Source organism: Procambarus clarkii, chromosome 8 (genome assembly GCF_040958095.1).
Source record: "Procambarus clarkii isolate CNS0578487 chromosome 8, FALCON_Pclarkii_2.0, whole genome shotgun sequence".
Lineage (NCBI taxonomy): Eukaryota > Metazoa > Arthropoda > Malacostraca > Decapoda > Cambaridae > Procambarus > Procambarus clarkii.
In genome coordinates this window covers 41,117,749-41,138,400 of record NC_091157.1, presented here as the reverse complement: position 1 = coordinate 41,138,400, position 20,652 = coordinate 41,117,749, and the positions used below count along the sequence as shown (strand labels likewise).

Here is a 20,652-nt window from a genome sequence, read left to right as displayed (position 1 = left end):
CCTCCCTGTTTCCCTGCTTCAGGGGAACCAACAAACTGATTAAGGACAGAAGAGAGTCAGTTTCAGGGTAATGTACTAGAACATAGATGGGATCACAAGCAAGGCAAGTGAATTAAGGGAAAGAGCACAAGAAGTGAACCCAGATGTAATTGGACTCACAGAACCAAAACTCTCAAGAATTACAACGAATGCGGTGTTTGCCCAGGACTACACTGTAATAAGGAAAGAGAGGGAAGGAAGTGGAGGAGGCAGAGTGGCCCTACTCATGAGAAAGGAATGGAGTTTCAAGGAGATGGTCATCCCGGGCTGCGAGAGATTCACAGACTACATAACAGGCACCATGACGATGGGAAGACCAAGAGTAGTACTAGCAATGATATTTAACCCTCTACCAAATGACAAAAGACCCAGTCAAGAGTATGAAAACAACAACATGGCAGTTAACACTATAATTGAGAGGGCAGTCTCTGCTGCCTGTAGAAATAAATCCCATCATGGAAGACTTCAATCATGGAAGGACTGGGAAAACATGGAACCACATGGAGGTGAGGATACATGGAGAGCTAAACTATTGGAGGTGGCAACAAAAACTTTTTAAGTCAGCATGTCAGGGAACTCACAAAAATTAGAGGTAATGATGAACCAGCAAGACTCGACCTAGTCTTCATTCTGAATGACTCTGACATAAGGGAAATCGGGTATGAGGCACCAGAAGAAATGAGCGACCACAATGTACTGACATTTGAGTATCTGGTCGAAGAAGGGTTAATGAACTCGAAGAGGGGAACTGAAAACAAAAGGCTGGTATTTCGAAGAAAACCTATGAGGAGATAAACTTCCTAACAGATATGACATGGGAAATAGAGCTCAGGGGAAAGACGGCCCAAGACATGATGGACCACATCACGCAGAGGTGTAAGGAGGCCGCAGTAAAGTTTGTCCCGGTCCAAAAGGAAAACAACGAAATGCAGATGAGAAACTCATAGTTTAATCAGAGATGTTGGCAAGCTAAGCATCAAAGTAAAAGGGCATGGAGAAACTATAGGAATAACAGGACACTTGAGAGCAGAGAAAGATACCAGAGTGCCAGGAATGAATATGTCAGGATGAGAAGAGAGGCAGAAGGGCAATACGAAAATGACATCGCAAGCAAGGCAAAGACTCAGCCTAAATTGCTGCACAGCCACATCAGGAGAAGAACAACAGTAAAGGCACAGGTGATGAAATTGAGGATAGGGGCAGACCGATTCACTACAAACGACAAGGAAGTGTGTGAGGAAATGAATAAGATATTCCAGGAGGTCTTCACATTACAGCAAGAAGTTCCAGAGATAAGAGAGGGAATAGTTAACCAGGAACCACTAGAAGAGTTTGAGATTACCAGTGGGGATGTAAGGAAGCTTTTGTTAGAGTTGGATGTAACAAAGGCTATAGGCCCAGATGGAATCTCCCCTTGGATACTAAAAGAGGGAGCAGAAGCACTGTGCCTGCCACTCTCCATAGTGTATAACAAATCACTGGTAACAGAGGAACTGCCAAAAATTTGGAAGACGGATAATATAGTCTTGATAAACAAGAAGGGGGATAGACAGGAGGCAGTGAACTACAGGCCAGTGTCCCTAACTTGCATACCATGCAAGCTGATGGTGAGGTCTCAGATTGGCGAGGCGTCACCAGTGGAGTCCCGCAGGGGTCAGTCCTGGAACCTATACTGTTTCTGATATATGTAAATGATCTCCCAGAGGGTATAGAATCGTTCCTCTCATTGTTTGCCGATGATGCAAAAATTATGAGAGGATTAAAACAGAGGAAGATAGCATGAAGCTATAAGATGACCTAGACAGACTGAATGAATGGTCCAACAAATGGGCACTAAAGTTCAACCCGAGTAAATGTAAGGTAATGAAACTAGGCAGTGGAAACAAAAGGCCAGACACAGGATACAGAATTGGAGATGAAGTACTTCATGAAACGGACAGAGAGAGAGAGATCTAGGAGTTGAAATCACACCAACCCTGTCTCCTGAAGCCCACATAAAAAGAATTAAATCTGCGGCATACGCGAGGCTGGCTTACATCAGAGCGGCCTTCAGAAACCTGTGTAAGGAATCATTCTGAACCTGTGTAAGGAATCATTCGGAACCTGTATAAGGAATCATTCAGAACCTTGTATACCACATAAGAAAGACCAATCCTGGAGTATGCGGTCCCAGCATGGAGCCCGTACCTTGTCTAGCACAAGGTGAAGCTGGAAAAAGTTCAGAGATATGCTACTAGACTAGTTCCAGAACTAAGAGGCATGAGTTACGAGGAAAGGCTGCGTAAAATGCACCTCACGACACTGGAAGACAGAAGAGTATGGGGAGACATGATCATTACCTACAAAATTCTCAGAGGAATTGACAGGGTAGATAAGAATAAACTATTCAACACTGGTGGTACGCGAACAAGTTGACACAGGTGGAAACTGGATGCCCAAATGAGCCACAGTGACATTAGAAAGAACCTTTTTCAGTGTCAGAGTAGTTAACAGGTGGAATGCATAATGTGGTGGAGGCTGACTCCATACACAGTTTTAAATGTAGATATGATAGAGCCCAGTAGGCTCAGGAATCTGTACATCAGTTGATCGACAGTTGAGAGGCGGGACCAAAGAGCCAGAGCTCAACCCCCGCAAGCACAAATAAGTGAGTACACACACACACACACATTTCTTGCGGGAAATGCACCTTACGACACTGGAAGACAGAAGAGTAAGGGGAGACATGATCACAACCTACAAAATCCTCAGAGGAATCGACCGGGTAAACAAGGATAAACTATTCAACACTGGTGGGACGCGAACAAGGGGACACAGGTGGAAACTGGGTATCCACATGAGTCACAGAGACGTTAGAAGGAACTTTTTCAGTGTCAGAGTAGTTAACAGATGGAATGCATTAGGCAGTGATGTGGTGGAGGCTGACTCCATACACAGTTTCAAATGTAGACATGATAGAGCCCAGTAGGCTCAGGAATCTGTACACCAGTTGATTGACAGTTGAGAGGCGGGACCAAAGAGCCAAAGCTCAACCCCCGCAAGCACAAATAGGTGAGCACAAATAGGTGAGTACAGACGATACGGAGGATCGTGAAGTCATTGAGGCAGAGGATATTCTCAGTTGCGGTGATGGGGTCACTGTTAGTATGAGGGCCTTCAGTAGAGGCGTGTGGCGGTGGCGGAGGAGACGGTGTGGTGGTGGTGGTGGTGGGGCTCGGGTGGACGCTGAGGGAAGAGGATGGTAGTCAGTGGTGGATGGGACGCCGGAGGTGACGGTGTGGAGAGACAGGCTGCTGCTGCTCGAGCTGCATGTTGCTGGCTGGCGAGTGGCGCCGCTCCCGCCCTCGGACCATGTGACCGCCGACCACGCTGCATTTTCATCTCAATATTCTGCATATGATAAAGGAGATCAGCTTCATTCATCCAACAGACTTACTGAGAATTGTGTCTATGATCTCAGCGGGAGAGAATAACATCTTGGCTCACTTCAGGGCTTTATGGAACACGCAACACCAGCCGCTCTGAGAGTAGACAAGGAGCCGCGTTTGCATGAATGATCCAGCGTAGAGTGACCTTGTATCTCAACAAAGTTTCGCGTCCTATAAACTGCTCTTTCGGGATGGCAACACGATATGAATGGTTGAAAATGCTTCGACAAGATACCACGTCACACGCCTTAGCCAACTAGACGTCACACGTCCTCACCTGTTGGACGTCGCACGTGCTAACCTATTAGACGTCATACATCCTAACCTGCTAGACGTCACATGTGCTAACCTGCCAGACGTCACACGTGCTAACCTGCCAGACGTCATACGTGCTAACCTGCCACATGTGCTAACCTGCCAGACGTCACACGTCCTAAGCTGTTGGACGTGAAAAGACGTGGCCCGTCCTGGACTTCAAGGCGTGGGAGAGGCTTCTCTTGGGGCTGGATAATGAGGAGACTTCAGCACCCGCCCGACAGGAAGCCCGATCCGCCAGCCCTGGTCTAGAGAGCATGTGAAGCTAGGTAAGATTCTACAGTTATTGACCTTAGTCAACTTCTCGTGTGTTTCACAGTTTTGTAAATAAACGAAATAATATTTCCAATCTTATTTACAAACGTTATTCAGCGATGTTGTGTTCATGCTGGAATGTGTCTAAGATGACATTATGGCGTGGTGGTTGTTGTCGTGTGTACTCACCTAGTTGTACTCACCTAGTTGTGTTTGCGGGGGTTGAGCTCTGGCTCTTTGGTCCCGCCTCTCAACCGTCAATCAACAGGTGTACAGAGTCATGAGCCTATCGGGCTCTGTCATATCTACACTTGAAACTGTGTATGGAGTCAGCCTCCACCACATCACTTCCTAATGCATTCCATTTGTCAACCACTCTGACACTAAAAAAGTTCTTTCTAATATCTCTGTGGCTCATTTGGGCACTCAGTTTCCACCTGTGTCCCCTTGTGCGTGTTCCCCTTGTGTTAAATAGACTGTCTTTATCTACCCTATCAATCCCCTTCAGAATCTTGAATGTGGTGATCATGTCCCCCCTAACTCTTCTGTCTTCCAGCGAAGTGAGGTTTAATTCCCGTAGTCTCTCCTCGTAGCTCATACCTCTCAGCTCGGGTACTAGTCTGGTGGCAAACCTTTGAACCTTTTCCAGTTTAGTCTTATCCTTGACTAGATATGGACTCCATGCTGGGGCTGCATACTCCAGGATTGGCCTGACATATGTGGTATACAAAGTTCTGAATGATTCTTTACACAAGTTTCTGAATGCCGTTCGTATGTTGGCCAGCCTGGCATATGCCGCTGATGTTATCCGCTTGATATGTGCTGCAGGAGACAGGTCTGGCGTGATATCAACCCCCAAGTCTTTTTCCTTCTCTGACTCCTGAAGAATTTCCTCTCCCAGATGATACCTTGTATCTGGCCTCCTGCTCCCTACACCTATCTTCATTACATTACATTTGGTTGGGTTAAACTCTAACAACCATTTGTTCGACCATTCCTTCAGCTTGTCTAGGTCTTCTTGAAGCCTCAAACAGTCCTCTTCTGTTTTAATCCTTCTCATAATTTTAGCATCGTCCGCAAACATTGAGAGAAATGAATCGATACCCTCCGGGAGATCATTTACATATATCAGAAACAAGATAGGACCGAGTACAGAGCCCTGTGGGACTCCACTGGTGACTTCACGCCAATCGGAGGTCTCACCCCTCACCGTAACTCTCTGCTTCCTATTGCTTAGATACTCCCTTATCCACTGGAGCACCTTACCAGCTACACCTGCCTGTCTCTCCAGCTTATGTACCAGCCTCTTATGCGGTACTGTGTCAAAGGCTTTCCGACAATCCAAGAAAATGCAGTCCGCCCAGCCCTCTCTTTCTTGCTTAATCTGTGTCACCTGATCGTAGAATTCTATCAAGCCTGTAAGGCAAGATTTACCCTCCCTGAATCCATGTTGGCGATTTGTCACGAAGTCCCTTCTCTCCAGATGTGTTACCAGGTTTTTTCTCACGATCTTCTCCATCACCTTGCATGGTATACAAGTCAAGGACACTGGCCTGTAGTTCAGTGCCTCTTGTGTGTTGTGACGTGGTTGTTGTCGTGTGTGTTGTGACGTGGTCGTCGTCGTCGTCGTGTGTGTTGTGACGTGGTTGTTGTCGTGTGTGTTGTGACGTGGTTGTCGTCGTCGTGTGTGTGTTGTGACGTGGTTGTTGTCGTGTGTGTTGTGACGTGGTTGTCGTCGTCGTGTGTATTGTGACGTGGTCGTCGTCGTCGTCGTGTGTATTGTGACGTGGTTGTCGTCGTCGTCGTGTGTATTGTGACGTGGTGGTCGTCGTCGTCGTGTGTATTGTGACGTGGTTGTCGTCGTCGTGTGTATTGTGACGTGGTCGTCGTCGTCGTCGTCGTCGTCGTCGTGTGTATTGTGACGTGGTCGTCGTCGTCGTCGTGTGTATTGTGACGTGGTTGTCGTCGTCGTCGTGTGTATTGTGACGTGGTTGTCGTCGTCGTCGTGTGTATTGTGACGTGGTTGTCGTTGTCGTGTATATTGTGACGTGGTCGTCGTCGTGTGTATTGTGACGTGGTCGTCGTCATCGTGTGTATTGTGACGTGGTGGTCGTCGTCGTCGTGTGTATTGTGACGTTGTCGTCGTCGTGTGTATTGTGACGTGGTCATCGTCGTCGTCGTGTGTATTGTGACGTGGTTGTCGTCGTCGTCGTGTGTATTGTGACGTTGCCGTCGTCGTCGTCGTGTGTATTGTGACGTGGTCGTCGTCGTGTGTATTGTGACGTTGTCGTCGTCGTCGTCGTGTGTATTGTGACGTGGTCGTCGTCGTCGTATGTATTGTGACGTTGTCGTCGTCGTCGTGTGTATTGTGACGTTGTCGTCGTCGTCGTCGTCGTCGTCGTCGTGTGTATTGTGACGTTGTCGTCGTCGTCGTGTGTATTGTGACGTGGTCGTCGTCGTCGTCGTGTGTATTGTGACGTGGTTGTCGTCGTCGTCGTGTGTATTGTGACGTTGTCGTCGTCGTGTGTATTGTGACGTGGTCGTCGTCGTCGTCGTGTGTATTGTGACGTTGTCGTCGTCGTCGTGTGTATTGTGACGTGGTCGTCGTCGTCGTCGTGTGTATTGTGACGTTGTCGTCGTCGTCGTGTGTATTGCGACGTTGTCGTCGTCGTCGTCGTGTGTATTGTGACGTTGTCGTCGTCGTCGTCGTCGTCGTGTGTATTGTGACGTGGTTGTCGTCGTCGTCGTGTGTATTGTGACGTTGTCGTCGTCGTCGTCGTCGTGTGTATTGTGACGTTGTCGTCATCGTCGTCGTGTGTATTGTGACATTGTCGTCGTCGTGTGTATTGTGACGTTGTCGTCGTCGTGTGTATTGTGACGTGGTCGTCGTCGTCGTGTGTATTGTGACGTGGTCGTCGTCGTCGTCGTGTGTATTGTGACGTGGTCGTCGTCGTCGTGTGTATTGTGACGTGGTCGTCGTCGTCGTCGTGTGTATTGTGACGTGGTTGTCGTCGTCGTCGTGTGTATTGTGACGTGGTCGTCGTCGTCGTGTGTATTGTGACGTGGTCGTCGTCGTCGTGTGTATTGTGACGTGGTGGTCGTCGTCGTCGTGTGTATTGTGACGTTGTCGTCGTCGTGTGTATTGTGACGTGGTCATCGTCGTCGTCGTGTGTATTGTGACGTGGTTGTCGTCGTCGTCGTGTGTATTGTGACGTTGCCGCCGTCGTCGTCGTGTGTATTGTGACGTGGTCGTCGTCGTGTGTATTGTGACGTTGTCGTCGTCGTCGTCGTGTGTATTGTGACGTGGTCGTCGTCGTCGTATGTATTGTGACGTTGTCGTCGTCGTCGTGTGTATTGTGACGTTGTCGTCGTCGTCGTCGTCGTCGTCGTCGTCGTCGTGTGTATTGTGACGTTGTCGTCGTCGTCGTGTGTATTGTGACGTGGTCGTCGTCGTCGTCGTGTGTATTGTGACGTGGTTGTCGTCGTCGTCGTGTGTATTGTGACGTTGTCGTCGTCGTGTGTATTGTGACGTGGTCGTCGTCGTCGTCGTGTGTATTGTGACGTTGTCGTCGTCGTCGTCGTGTGTATTGTGACGTGGTCGTCGTCGTCGTCGTGTGTATTGTGACGTTGTCGTCGTCGTCGTGTGTATTGCGACGTTGTCGTCGTCGTCGTCGTGTGTATTGTGACGTTGTCGTCGTCGTCGTCGTCGTCGTGTGTATTGTGACGTGGTTGTCGTCGTCGTCGTGTGTATTGTGACGTTGTCGTCGTCGTCGTCGTGTGTATTGTGACGTTGTCGTCATCGTCGTCGTGTGTATTGTGACATTGTCGTCGTCGTGTGTATTGTGACGTTGTCGTCGTCGTGTGTATTGTGACGTGGTCGTCGTCGTCGTGTGTATTGTGACGTGGTCGTCGTCGTCGTCGTGTGTATTGTGACGTGGTCGTCGTCGTCGTGTGTATTGTGACGTGGTCGTCGTCGTCGTCGTGTGTATTGTGACGTGGTTGTCGTCGTCGTCGTGTGTATTGTGACGTGGTCGTCGTGTGTATTGTGACGTGGTCGTCGTCGTCGTGTGTATTGTGACGTGGTCGTCATCGTCGTCGTGTGTATTGTGACGTGGTCGTCGTCGTCGTGTGTATTGTGACGTGGTCGTCGTCGTCGTGTGTATTGTGACGTGGTTGTCGTCGTCGTGTGTATTGTGTCGTCGTCGTCGTGTGTATTGTGACGTCGTTGTCGTCGTCGTGTGTATCGTGTCGTCGTCGTGTGTATTGTGACGTGGTCGTCGTCGTCGTGTGTATTGTGACGTGGTCGTCGTCGTCGTCGTGTGTATTGTGACGTGGTCGTCGTCGTCGTGTATTATGGCCTCTCAACTACAAAAAATATTAGCAACTTTTCAATCTCAAAATCTTGTTGTAAAAACCGAAATGATGAATAAGTGACGCTCAGCGTCCCACACCTCCCGCCCGTCTCCCTCCTACACGTCTAAGACTAGGGGGTCTTACAACCTACAGTTCCTAAATAAACCCTACTTACATTGTCGCTCTCACCTACATCAATCTGCTGCATGGGTAACAGCTTCTCCCCTCCCCCCCCCCGGTAACATCCTACCCTGGCTTTGCGCCCTGGAGAGGCCATTCCAGACCGACAACCAGACTCCAGTCTCAACCAGACTCCAGTCTCCAGTCTCAGGAGACTCCATAGTCTCCTGAGACTGATGGAGTCTTCTACAGTTGTAGGTTCCTAATGAACATAATGGATCCCGACTACTACTATTACTAGTTGTACTACAAAAGTTCATCCGTAGTACTCAGTAATAGTATCCGTAATACGTAGTACCGTAGGACTCGAGTACTCACTTATTTTAAGCGCTTATTTTTGTTTGCATCTGGAGAATCGTTATTTAGTGCTAAATTACTAAGTTACAAACATGTTATTAGCAGAAAGAAGTTGGAGTTGACTTTCCACCAGAGCCTTCATGTGGTCGGCTGACTGGAGTTGATCTGTTTGATTAATGATTAATCGTAGATGAAGTGAGGTTCAAGAGAGTTTGCTCAGCCAGCATGAGGCTGTTGGCGGGAGAATGTCTGGTGTTGCAGCTCCCAACTTCGGAGTGTACACCAAGCTGGCCCAGGTGAGAATTCACGAGAACTACAACCTCGTACTCAAGCAGTATAAGACCGCTAAACATCTCCCACGTGTTGGTGACTCTGATGTAGTGACCAGTTCAACCACACTGGTCACCTCATCAACCACACTGGTCACCATATCAACCACACTGGTCACCTCATCAACCACACTGGTCACCATATCAACCACACTGGTCACCTCATCAACCACACTGGTCACCATATGAACGACACTGGTCACCACATCAACCACACTGGTCACCACATCAACCACACTGGTCACCTCATCAACCACACTGGTCACCACATCAACCACACTGGTCACCACATCAACCACACTGGTCACCTCATCAACCACACTGGTCACCTCATCAACCACACTGGTCACCACATCAACCACACTGGTCACCACATCAACCACACTGGTCACCACATCAACCACACTGGTCACCACATCAACCACACTGGTCACAACATCAACCACACTGGTCACCACATCAACCACACTGGTCACCACATCAACCACACTGGTCACCTCATCAACCACACTGGTCACCTCATCAACCACACTGGTCACCACATCAACCACACTGGTCACCACATCAACCACACTGGTCACCACATCAACCACACTGGTCACCACATCAACCACACTGGTCACCACATCAACCACACTGGTCACCACATCAACCACACTGGTCACCACATCAACCACACTGGTCACCACATCAACCACACTGGTCACTACATTAACCACACTGGTCACCACATCAACCACACTGGTCACCACATCAACCACACTGGTCACCACATCAACCACACTGGTCACTACATTAGAGCCTACCCACAAATCTTCTCCCAACGCTTTCCAGCGTGTTCAGAACTGGGATTCCTGAAGGGAGGCCGAGCAACAAAGCCCGAACATCGAGAAGCTCTCGAGCCCGGACATCGAAGACCCCGGTCATCGAAGACCCCGGACATCGAAGACCCCGGACATCGAAAACCCCGGACATCGAAGACCCCGGACATCGAAGACCCCGGACATCGAAGACCCCGGACATCGAAAACCCCGGACATCGAAGACCCCGGACATCGAAGACCCCGGACATCGAAGACCCCGGACATCGAAGACCCCGGACATCGAAGACCCCGGACATCGAAGACCCCGGACATCGAAAACCCCGGACATCGAAGAGCCCGGACATCGAAGAGCCCGGACATCGAAGACCCCGGACATCGAAGACCCCGGACATCGAAGACCCCGGACATCGAAGACCCCGGACATCGAAGACCCCGGACATCGAAGACCCCGGACATCGAAGACCCCGGACATCGAAGACCCCGGACATCGAAGACCCCGGACATCGAAGACCCCGGACATCGAAGACCCCGGACATCGAAGACCCCGGACATCGAAGAGCCCAGACATCGAAGAGCGCGGCACATGCTCAGGATGGGGGCGAAGATCAGCTTGACGCCAGGGGATGCAGCTCCCTGGGGTCTATAACGTATGATGAGCTCCATGTTGTTGTGTGTCTAGTGGCCCCTTCCCATGCTGGTCAGTGAGACCACCAAGGCTTCTGGAGACTCAACCCTTCATCTTCCCACATGATGTTCAGTTCATCACAGATTAATAGTTATTTTCCAGTCATCTAAATTGCTTTCTGTCTGCTCTATGTGTGTACTCACCTAGATGTGCTTGCGGGGGGTTGAGCTCTAGCTCTTTGGTCCCTCCTCCTCAATCACGTGTCACTACATTATAATAATAAAAATGAATAATAAATTATAATAAAATCATATTTTATTATCATAATCATAATAAAAAAAATATTCACACACACACACACACACACACATCCCAGGAAGCAGCCCGTAACAGCTGTCTAACTACCAGGTACCTATTTATTGCTATGTGAATAGGTGCATCAGGGTGAAAGAAACTCTGCCCATTTGTTTCCGCTTCCGCCGGGAATCGAACCCTGAACCCTTAGGACAACGAATCCCAAGCGCTGTCCACTCAGCCCCGTCAGCACCCCCCCCTCCCCCCCGTGTGTGTGTTCTCGCTCTCTCCTCCCTCTCATTCTTTTACTCTCCCTCTCTCTCTCTCTCTCATTCTCCCTCTATCAAATTGATGGTTCTGAAAAATTTATGTAAAAAATTGTGTTGTGAAATGACAGGAAATCACAAATTACCGCACTTCAAATTTTGGTAATTTTTTCTTAACGTTCTGAATAACAGAATAATTAGCAAAAACATCATTACAAAATTTAAACATTACAAATGACGAATCGTAATGATTCTTTAAACTCTCAACAGCAGACTCTGATTTTTCAAATGCCTTAAAGCAGTAATTTTCTGAACGGTCTCAGGAGTCTTAAGTCACATAAAATTCCAGGACCTGTATTCATCAAGTACTTATGAACACACAAGATCTTACGAACCTGTACACCTTTTTTCAGTCTTTGGCGGCTTTGTTTACAACTATTAAACAACGTATGTGTGTGGCTTAAGAAGGCTTAAGTGGTTTTGGCAAGCTACTTGCCTCCTGGCTTGTCAAAACTCTCACTCTTTAACTTGGGACTTTTTCTCCTGCCCGCCTTCCTCACTCTCAGCACATCATTGAAAAACTGCGCCTGCAGCCAGTCTAAGATGCTCAGTCCTGATATGGATGATCTTTTTACTAATGTTCCTCTTGTTCCTCTAATGTTCTCTCTTTCCTTAGCCAGTAGGCGACTGATGGCCTTCATCTCCCACTTTCCACCGACATTTTCCTCGAACTCATCAGACTCTGTGTTGACTATGACTCCTTCCTTTTTTAAACGGTAAATACTTCTCTCAAACTTTCGTTATGGTGTCGCTATGGGTTCCCCTCTTTCCCCTGTTCTTTCCACTCTCTGTATGGAATACTTTGAAACTGTCCTTCCTTCTATTGATACTCGTTCCTCTCTCTGGCTTCACTATGTTGATGCCATTTCTGCTCTATGGATTCATGACGTAGTCGTTTCCAGCCTTTCCTCTCCTCTCTTAACAATCTGGCTCCTTCTATCCATTTCAAAGTTGAATGGCAATCTAATTCCCTCCTTCCTTTTCTTGACGTTCACGTTCACAGCTTTGTGTCCGGGTTCTCTTTCTCTGTCTACCGCAAACCCCTGCATAGTGGCATGTACATTCACTTCTTTTCCTACCATCCTCCTTCTGTTAAGAAAAGTGTCCTCGTCTCTCTCTCTTTCTCCGCGCTCTACGTATCAGCGATCCTCAGTTTCTTGATTTTGAAATTTTCTTCATTTACAAATCTTTCTCTCGCCTTGGTTACCCTTGACATTTTATCAGCTGTGCCTTTTCTCAAGGTAAAATAAATTTCTTTCATCCCGAACCTGTTTCCAACACAACTAGCGCTGTGCTCTGCCTTCCCTTCATATCTGAACTCAAAACTCTCACTAATACCCTTCGAACTCACTAATGTTACTTGGAACTTTTGTTCCGAGAAGTTGAATCTACAACAACAGCTCTCTATTAAACGACTCGATAATGGTCCAGGACGGAGCGAAACGGCGTCATCATCTCCTCATCTTCTATTCATCATATCTTTAGCCACGTTATTGTAACTTATCGTCTGTTTGTGATTGGGAAGTTTCGATCTTCCGTAAACTGCTTAATACGTGTACAACGGCAATGATTAAGAACAGCTATACATGTTCACAAGGGCTTCCATAAATGCTTTGTTGAATCCTGGCGCTGAAAGGTTTTCAGCGATGCCGATAATGTTCATAAAGCATTTAGACGTTTCTTCTACCTGCAAACTTGAAGTGAATTTAGCCACCATTTTATCTTGCTTATTGCTGCAGTTTGCGACCCATCATATAAACTCGAACTCAAAAAAATGTACAGGGTCTATACAGTTATATTTTCTAGATGCGCATAAACTCCACAATAGTACACACTCCAGATCAGAGCACACTTAAAACACACACACACACCCCGACCGTCCAAGTGGTTGGGCACCATTCCTTCCATCCCGTCCCATCCCAAATCCTAATCCTGACCCCTTCCCAGTGCTATATAGTGATTATGGCTTGGCGCGCTCTCCTGATAGTTCCCTTCCCTTCCAGATCAGAACACACTTAAAAAGTACACAATTCAGAAACACTAAAAAATGAACACAGTCAAAAACATTTTTCCTGTTCTGAAATTTAGGAAGGAACCTGTTTCGTGTGGGCGGTATTTAACGAAAGGAAAGTAGCTTGGAACATTGCAGTCTGTAGCACATGGAGCATGTATAAACCTGCAGCCTGGAACACGTGTGGCATGGAACACTTGCAACTTAAAAGACTTCCATCATGGAACAGAAGCAACCTGGAACACTGACGCCCGGAGCAAGTGAAGCCTGGAACACAAACGGACCATTCGTAGCCTTGAACACACATCCAGGAAGGAAGGAAGAATGGAATACACATTATCTTAAAACTCGCGTAGCCTCTACCACCCTCTTCTGCTAACATCTACGTCCTACAACACTCACAATCTGGTATTCTCACAGCCTGGAATAAACACAGCCCGGAACAACCACAGCCCGGACCAATCACAGCCCGGAACAATCACAGCTCGTAACAATCACAGCCCGGAACAATCACAGCCCGTAACAACCACAGCCCGGAACAATCACAGCCCAGAACAACCACAGCCCAGAACAATCACAGCCCGGAACAATCACAGCCCGTAACAATCACAGCCCGTAACAATCACAGCCCAGAACAATCACAGCCCGTAACAATCACAGCCCGTAACAATCACAGCCCGGAACAACCACAGTCCGGAACAATCACAGCCCGGAACCACAGCCCGTAACAATCACTGCAAGAACAATCACAGCCAGTAACAATCACAGCCCGGAACAATCACAGCCCGTAACAACCACAGCCCGGAACAATCACAGCCCAGAACAACCACAGCCCAGAACAATCACAGCCCGGAACAATCACAGCCCGTAACAATCACAGCCCGTAACAATCACAGCCCAGAACAATAACAGCGCATAACAATGACAGCCCGTAACAACCACAGCCCGTAACAACCACAGCCCGTAACAATCACAGCCCGGAACCACAGCCCGTAACAATCACTGCAAGAACAATCACAGCCAGTAACAATCACAGCCCGGAACAATCACAGCCCGTAACAATCACAGCCCGGAACAACCACAGCCCGGAACCACAGCCCGGAACAACCACAGCCCGTAACAATCACAGCCCGTAACAATCACAGCCCGTAACAATCACAGCCCGGAACAACCACAGCCCGGAACCACAGCCCATAACAATCACAGCCCGGAACAATCACAGCCCGTAACAATCACAGCCCATAACAATCACAGCCCGAAACAATCACAGCCCGTAACAATCACAGCCCGGAACAATCACAGCTCGTAACAATCACAGCCCGGAACAATTACAGCCCGTAACAATCACAGCCCGGAACAATCACAGCCCGGAACAATCACAGCCCGTAACAATCACAGCCCGTAACAATCACAGCCCGGAACAATCACAGCCCGTAACAATCACAGCCCGTAACAATCACAGCCCGGAACAGCCACAGTCTGGAACAATCACAGCCCGGAACAATCACAGCCCGGAACAATCACAGCCCGTAACAATCACAGCCCGTAACAATCACAGCCCGTAACAATCACAGCCTGTAACAATCACAGCCCGTAACAATCACAGCCCGGAACAATAACAGCCCATAACAATCACAGCCCGTAACAACCACAGCCCGTAACAATCTCAGCCCGGAACCACAGCCCGTAACAATCACTGCCCGGAACAATCACAGCCCGTAACAATCACAGCCCGGAACAATCACAGCCCGTAACAATCACAGCCCGGAACAACCACAGCCCGGAACCACAGCCCGGAACAACCACAGCCCGTAACAATCACAGCCCGTAACAATCACAGCCCGGAATAATCACAGCCCGGAACAACCACAGCCCGGAACCACAGCCCATAACAATCACAGCCCGGAACAATCACAGCCCGGAATAATCACAGCCCGTAACAATCACAGCCCGGAACCATCACAGCCTGTAACAACCACAGCCCGTAAATATCACAGCTTGGAGCAACCACAGCCCATAACAAACACAGCCCGTAATAATCACAGCCCGGAACAATCACAGCCCGTAACAATCACAGCCCGGAACCACAGCCCGGAACCACAGCCCGGAACCACAGCCCGGAACAACCACAGCCCGGAACAATCACAGCCCGCAACAATCACAACCCGGAACAATCACAGCCCGTAACAATCACAGCCCGGAACAACCACAGCCCGGAACAATCACAGCCCGGAACCACAGCCCGGAACCACAGCCCGGAACAACCACAGCCCGGAACAATCACAGCCCGTAACAATCACAGCCCGGAACAATCACAGCCCGGAACAATCACAGCCCGTAACAATCACAGCCCGTAACAACCACAGCCCGTAACAATCAAAGCCCGGAACTACAGCCCGTAACAATCACAGCCCGGAACAATCACAGCCCGTAACAATCACAGCCCGGAACAACCACAGCCCAGAACCACAGCCCGGAACAATCACAGTCCGTAACAATCACAGCCCGGAACAATCACAGCCCGGAACAACCACAGCCCGGAAATACAGCCGGTAACAATCACAGCCCGTAACAACCACAGCCCGCAGATATCACAGCTTGGAACAACCACAGCCCGTAACAAACACACCCCGTAACAATCACAGCCCGTAACAATCACAGCCCGGAACCACAGCCCGGAACCACAACCCGGAACCACAGCCAGGAACCACAGCCCGGAACAACCACAGCCAGGAATAATCACAGATTGGAACAATCACAGCCCGTAACAATCACAGCCCGGAACAACCACAGCCCTGAACAATCACAGCCCGGAACCACAGCCCGGAATAATCACAGCCCGGAACAATCACAGCCCGTAACAATCACAGCCCGGAACAACCACAGCCCGGAACAATCACAGCCCGGAACTACAGCCGGGAACCACAGCCCGGAACAACCACAGCCCGGAACAATCACAGCCCGTAACAATCACAGCCCGGAACAATCACAGCCCGTAACAATCACAGCCCGGAACAATCACAGCCCAGAACAATCACAGCCCGTAACAATCACAGCCCGGAACAATCACAGCCCGGAACAATCACAGCCCGGAACAATCACAGCCCGTAACAATCACAGCCCGTAACAATCACAGCCCGTAACAATCACAGCCCGTATCAATCACAGCCCGGAACAATAGCAGCCCATAACAATCACAGCCCGTAACAACCACAGCCCGTAACAATCACAGCCCGGAACCACAGCCCGTAACAATCACTGCCCGGAACAATCACAGCCAGTAACAATCACAGCCCGGAACAATCACAGCCCGTAACAATCACAGCCCGGAACAACCACAGCCCGGAACCACAGCCCGGAACAACCACAGCCCGTAACAATCACAGCCCGTAACAATCACAGCCCGGAACAATCACAGCCTGGAACAACCACAGCCCGGAACCACAGCCCGGAACAACCACAGCCCGGAACAATCACAGCCCGGAATAATCACAGCCCGTAACAATCACAGCCCGGAACCATCACAGCCTGTAACAATCACAGCCCGTAACAACCACAGCCCATAACAATCAAAGCCCGGAACTACAGCTCGTAACAATCACAGCCCGGAACAATCACAGCCCGTAACAATCACAGCCCGGAACAACCACAGCCCGGAACCACAGCCCGGAACAATCACAGCCCGTAACAATCACAGTCCGTAACAATCACAGCCCGGAACAATCACAGCCCGTAACAACCACAGCCCGTAGATATCACAGCTTGGAACAACCACAGCCCGTAACAAACACACCCTGTTACAATCACAGCCCGGAACATTCACAGCCCGTAACAATCACAGCCCGGAACCACAGCCCGGAACCACAACCCGGAACCACAGCTCTGAACCACAGCCCGGAACAACCACAGCCCAGAACAACCACAGCCCGTAACAACCACAGCCCTGAACAATCACAGCCCGGAACAACCACAGCCCTGAACAATCTCAGCCCGGAACCACAGCCCGGAATAATCACAGCCCGGAACAATCACAGCCCGTAACAATCACAGCCCGGAACAATCACAGCCCGGAACCACAGCCCGGAACAATCACAGCCCGTAACAATCACAGCCCGGAACCACAGCCCGGAACAACCACAGCCCGGAACAATCACAGCCCGGAACAATCACAGCCCGGAACAATCACAGCCCGTAACAATCACAGCCCGTAACAATCACAGCCCGTAACAATCACAGCCCGTAACAATCACAGCCCGTAACAATCACAGCCCGGAACAATCACAGCCCGGAACAATCACAGCCCGTAACAATCACAGCCCGTAACAATCACAGCCCGTAACAATCACAGCCCGTAACAATCACAGCCCGTAACAATCACAGCCCGTAACAATCACAGCCCGTAACAATCACAGCCCGGAACAATCACAGCCCGTAACAATCACAGCCCAGAACAACCACAGCCCGGAACAATCACAGCCCGGAACAACCACAGCCCGGAACAACCACAGCCCAGAACAATCACAGCCCGTAACAATCACAGCCCGTAACAATCACAGCCCAGAACAATCACAGCCCGGAACCACAGGCCTTAACCACAGCCCGGAACAACCACAGCCCGGAACAATCACAGCCCGTAACAATCACAGCCCGGAACAATCACAGCCCGGAACCACAGGCCTTAACCACAGCCCGGAACAACCACAACCCGTAACAACCACAGCCCGTAACAATCACAGCCCGTAACAACCACAGCCCAAAACAATCACAGCCCGTAACAACCACAGCCCGTAACAATCACAGCCCGTAACAATCACAGCCCGTAACAATCACAGCCCGTAACAACCACAGCCCAGAACAATCACAGCCCCCAACAACCACAGCCCAAAACAATCACAGCCCGTAACAACCACAGCCCGTAACAATCACAGCCCATAACAACCACAGCCCGTAACAACCCCAGCCCGGAACAATCACAGCCCGGAACTACAGCCGGGAACCACAGCCCGGAACAACCACAGCCCGGAACAATCACAGCCCGGAACAATCACAGCCCGGAACAACCACAGCCCGGAACAATCACAGCCCGGAACTACAGCCGGGAACCACAGCCCGGAACAACCACAGCCCGGAACAATCACAGCCCGGAACAATCACAGCCCGTAACAATCACAGCCCGTAACAATCACAGCCCGGAACAATCACAGCCCAGAACAATCACAGCCCGTAACAATCACAGCCCGGAACAATCACAGCCCGGAACAATCACAGCCCGGAACAATCACAGCCCGGAACAATCACAGCCCGTAACAATCACAGCCCATAACAATCACAGCCCGAAACAATCACAGCCCGTAACAATCACAGCCCGGAACAATCACAGCTCGTAACAATCACAGCCCGGAACAATTACAGCCCGTAACAATCACAGCCCGGAACAATCACAGCCCGGAACAATCACAGCCCGTAACAATCACAGCCCGTAACAATCACAGCCCGGAACAATCACAGCCCGTAACAATCACAGCCCGTAACAATCACAGCCCGGAACAGCCACAGTCTGGAACAATCACAGCCCGGAACAATCACAGCCCGGAACAATCACAGCCCGTAACAATCACAGCCCGTAACAATCACAGCCCGTAACAATCACAGCCTGTAACAATCACAGCCCGTAACAATCACAGCCCGGAACAATAACAGCCCATAACAATCACAGCTCGTAACAACCACAGCCCGTAACAATCTCAGCCCGGAACCACAGCCCGTAACAATCACTGCCCGGAACAATCACAGCCCGTAACAATCACAGCCCGGAACAATCACAGCCCGTAACAATCACAGCCCGGAACAACCACAGCCCGGAACCACAGCCCGGAACAACCACAGCCCGTAACAATCACAGCCCGTAACAATCACAGCCCGGAATAATCACAGCCCGGAACAACCACAGCCCGGAACCACAGCCCATAACAATCACAGCCCGGAACAATCACAGCCCGGAATAATCACAGCCCGTAACAATCACAGCCCGGAACCATCACAGCCTGTAACAACCACAGCCCGTAAATATCACAGCTTGGAGCAACCACAGCCCATAACAAACACAGCCCGTAATAATCACAGCCCGGAACAATCACAGCCCGTAACAATCACAGCCCGGAACCACAGCCCGGAACCACAGCCCGGAACCACAGCCCGGAACAACCACAGCCCGGAACAATCACAGCCCGCAACAATCACAACCCGGAACAATCACAGCCCGTAACAATCACAGCCCGGAAAAACCACAGCCCGGAACAATCACAGCCCGGAACCACAGCCCGGAACCACAGCCCGGAACAACCACAGCCCGGAACAATCACAGCCCGTAACAATCACAGCCCGGAACAATCACAGCCCGGAACAATCACAGCCCGTAACAATCACAGCCCGTAACAACCACAGCCCGTAACAATCAAAGCCCGGAACTACAGCCCGTAACAATCACAGCCCGGAACAATCACAGCCCGTAACAATCACAGCCCGGAACAACCACAGCCCAGAACCACAGCCCGGAACAATCACAGTCCGTAACAATCACAGCCCGGAACAATCACAGCCCGGAACAACCACAGCCCGGAAATACAGCCGGTAACAATCACAGCCCGTAACAACCACAGCCCGCAGATATCACAGCTTGGAACAACCACAGCCCGTAACAAACACACCCCGTAACAATCACAGCCCGTAACAATCACAGCCCGGAACCACAGCCCGGAACCACAACCCGGAACCACAGCCAGGAACCACAGCCCGGAACAACCACAGCCAGGAATAATCACAGATTGGAACAATCACAGCCCGTAACAATCACAGCCCGGAACAACCACAGCCCTGAACAATCACAGCCCGGAACCACAGCCCGGAATAATCACAGCCCGGAACAATCACAGCCCGTAACAATCACAGCCCGGAACAACCACAGCCCGGAACAATCACAGCCCGGAACTACAGCCGGGAACCACAGCCCGGAACAACCACAGCCCGGAACAATCACAGCCCGTAACAATCACAGCCCGGAACAATCACAGCCCGTAACAATCACAGCCCGGAACAATCACAGCCCAGAACAATCACAGCCCGTAACAATCACAGCCCGGAACAATCACAGCCCGGAACAATCACAGCCCGGAACAATCACAGCCCGTAACAATCACAGCCCGTAACAATCACAGCCCGTAACAATCACAGCCCGTATCAATCACAGCCCGGAACAATAGCAGCCCATAACAATCACAGCCCGTAACAACCACAGCCCGTAACAATCACAGCCCGGAACCACAGCCCGTAACAATCACTGCCCGGAACAATCACAGCCAGTAACAATCACAGCCCGGA

At 50.1% G+C, this 20,652-nt stretch overlaps 1 protein-coding gene across 1 annotated transcript in view; it reads left to right on the top strand.

The window, feature by feature from the left end:
• The first annotated feature begins 3,252 nt into the window (after positions 1–3,252).
• The window catches only part of LOC123759848 (uncharacterized), a 210,735-nt gene continuing 193,335 nt past the window's right edge, over positions 3,253–20,652 (top strand). The window contains exon 1 of the mRNA XM_045745106.2: positions 3,253–4,051. The gene's annotated coding sequence lies outside the window, so the exon portion shown is untranslated. The remainder of the gene's footprint in view (positions 4,052–20,652) is intronic.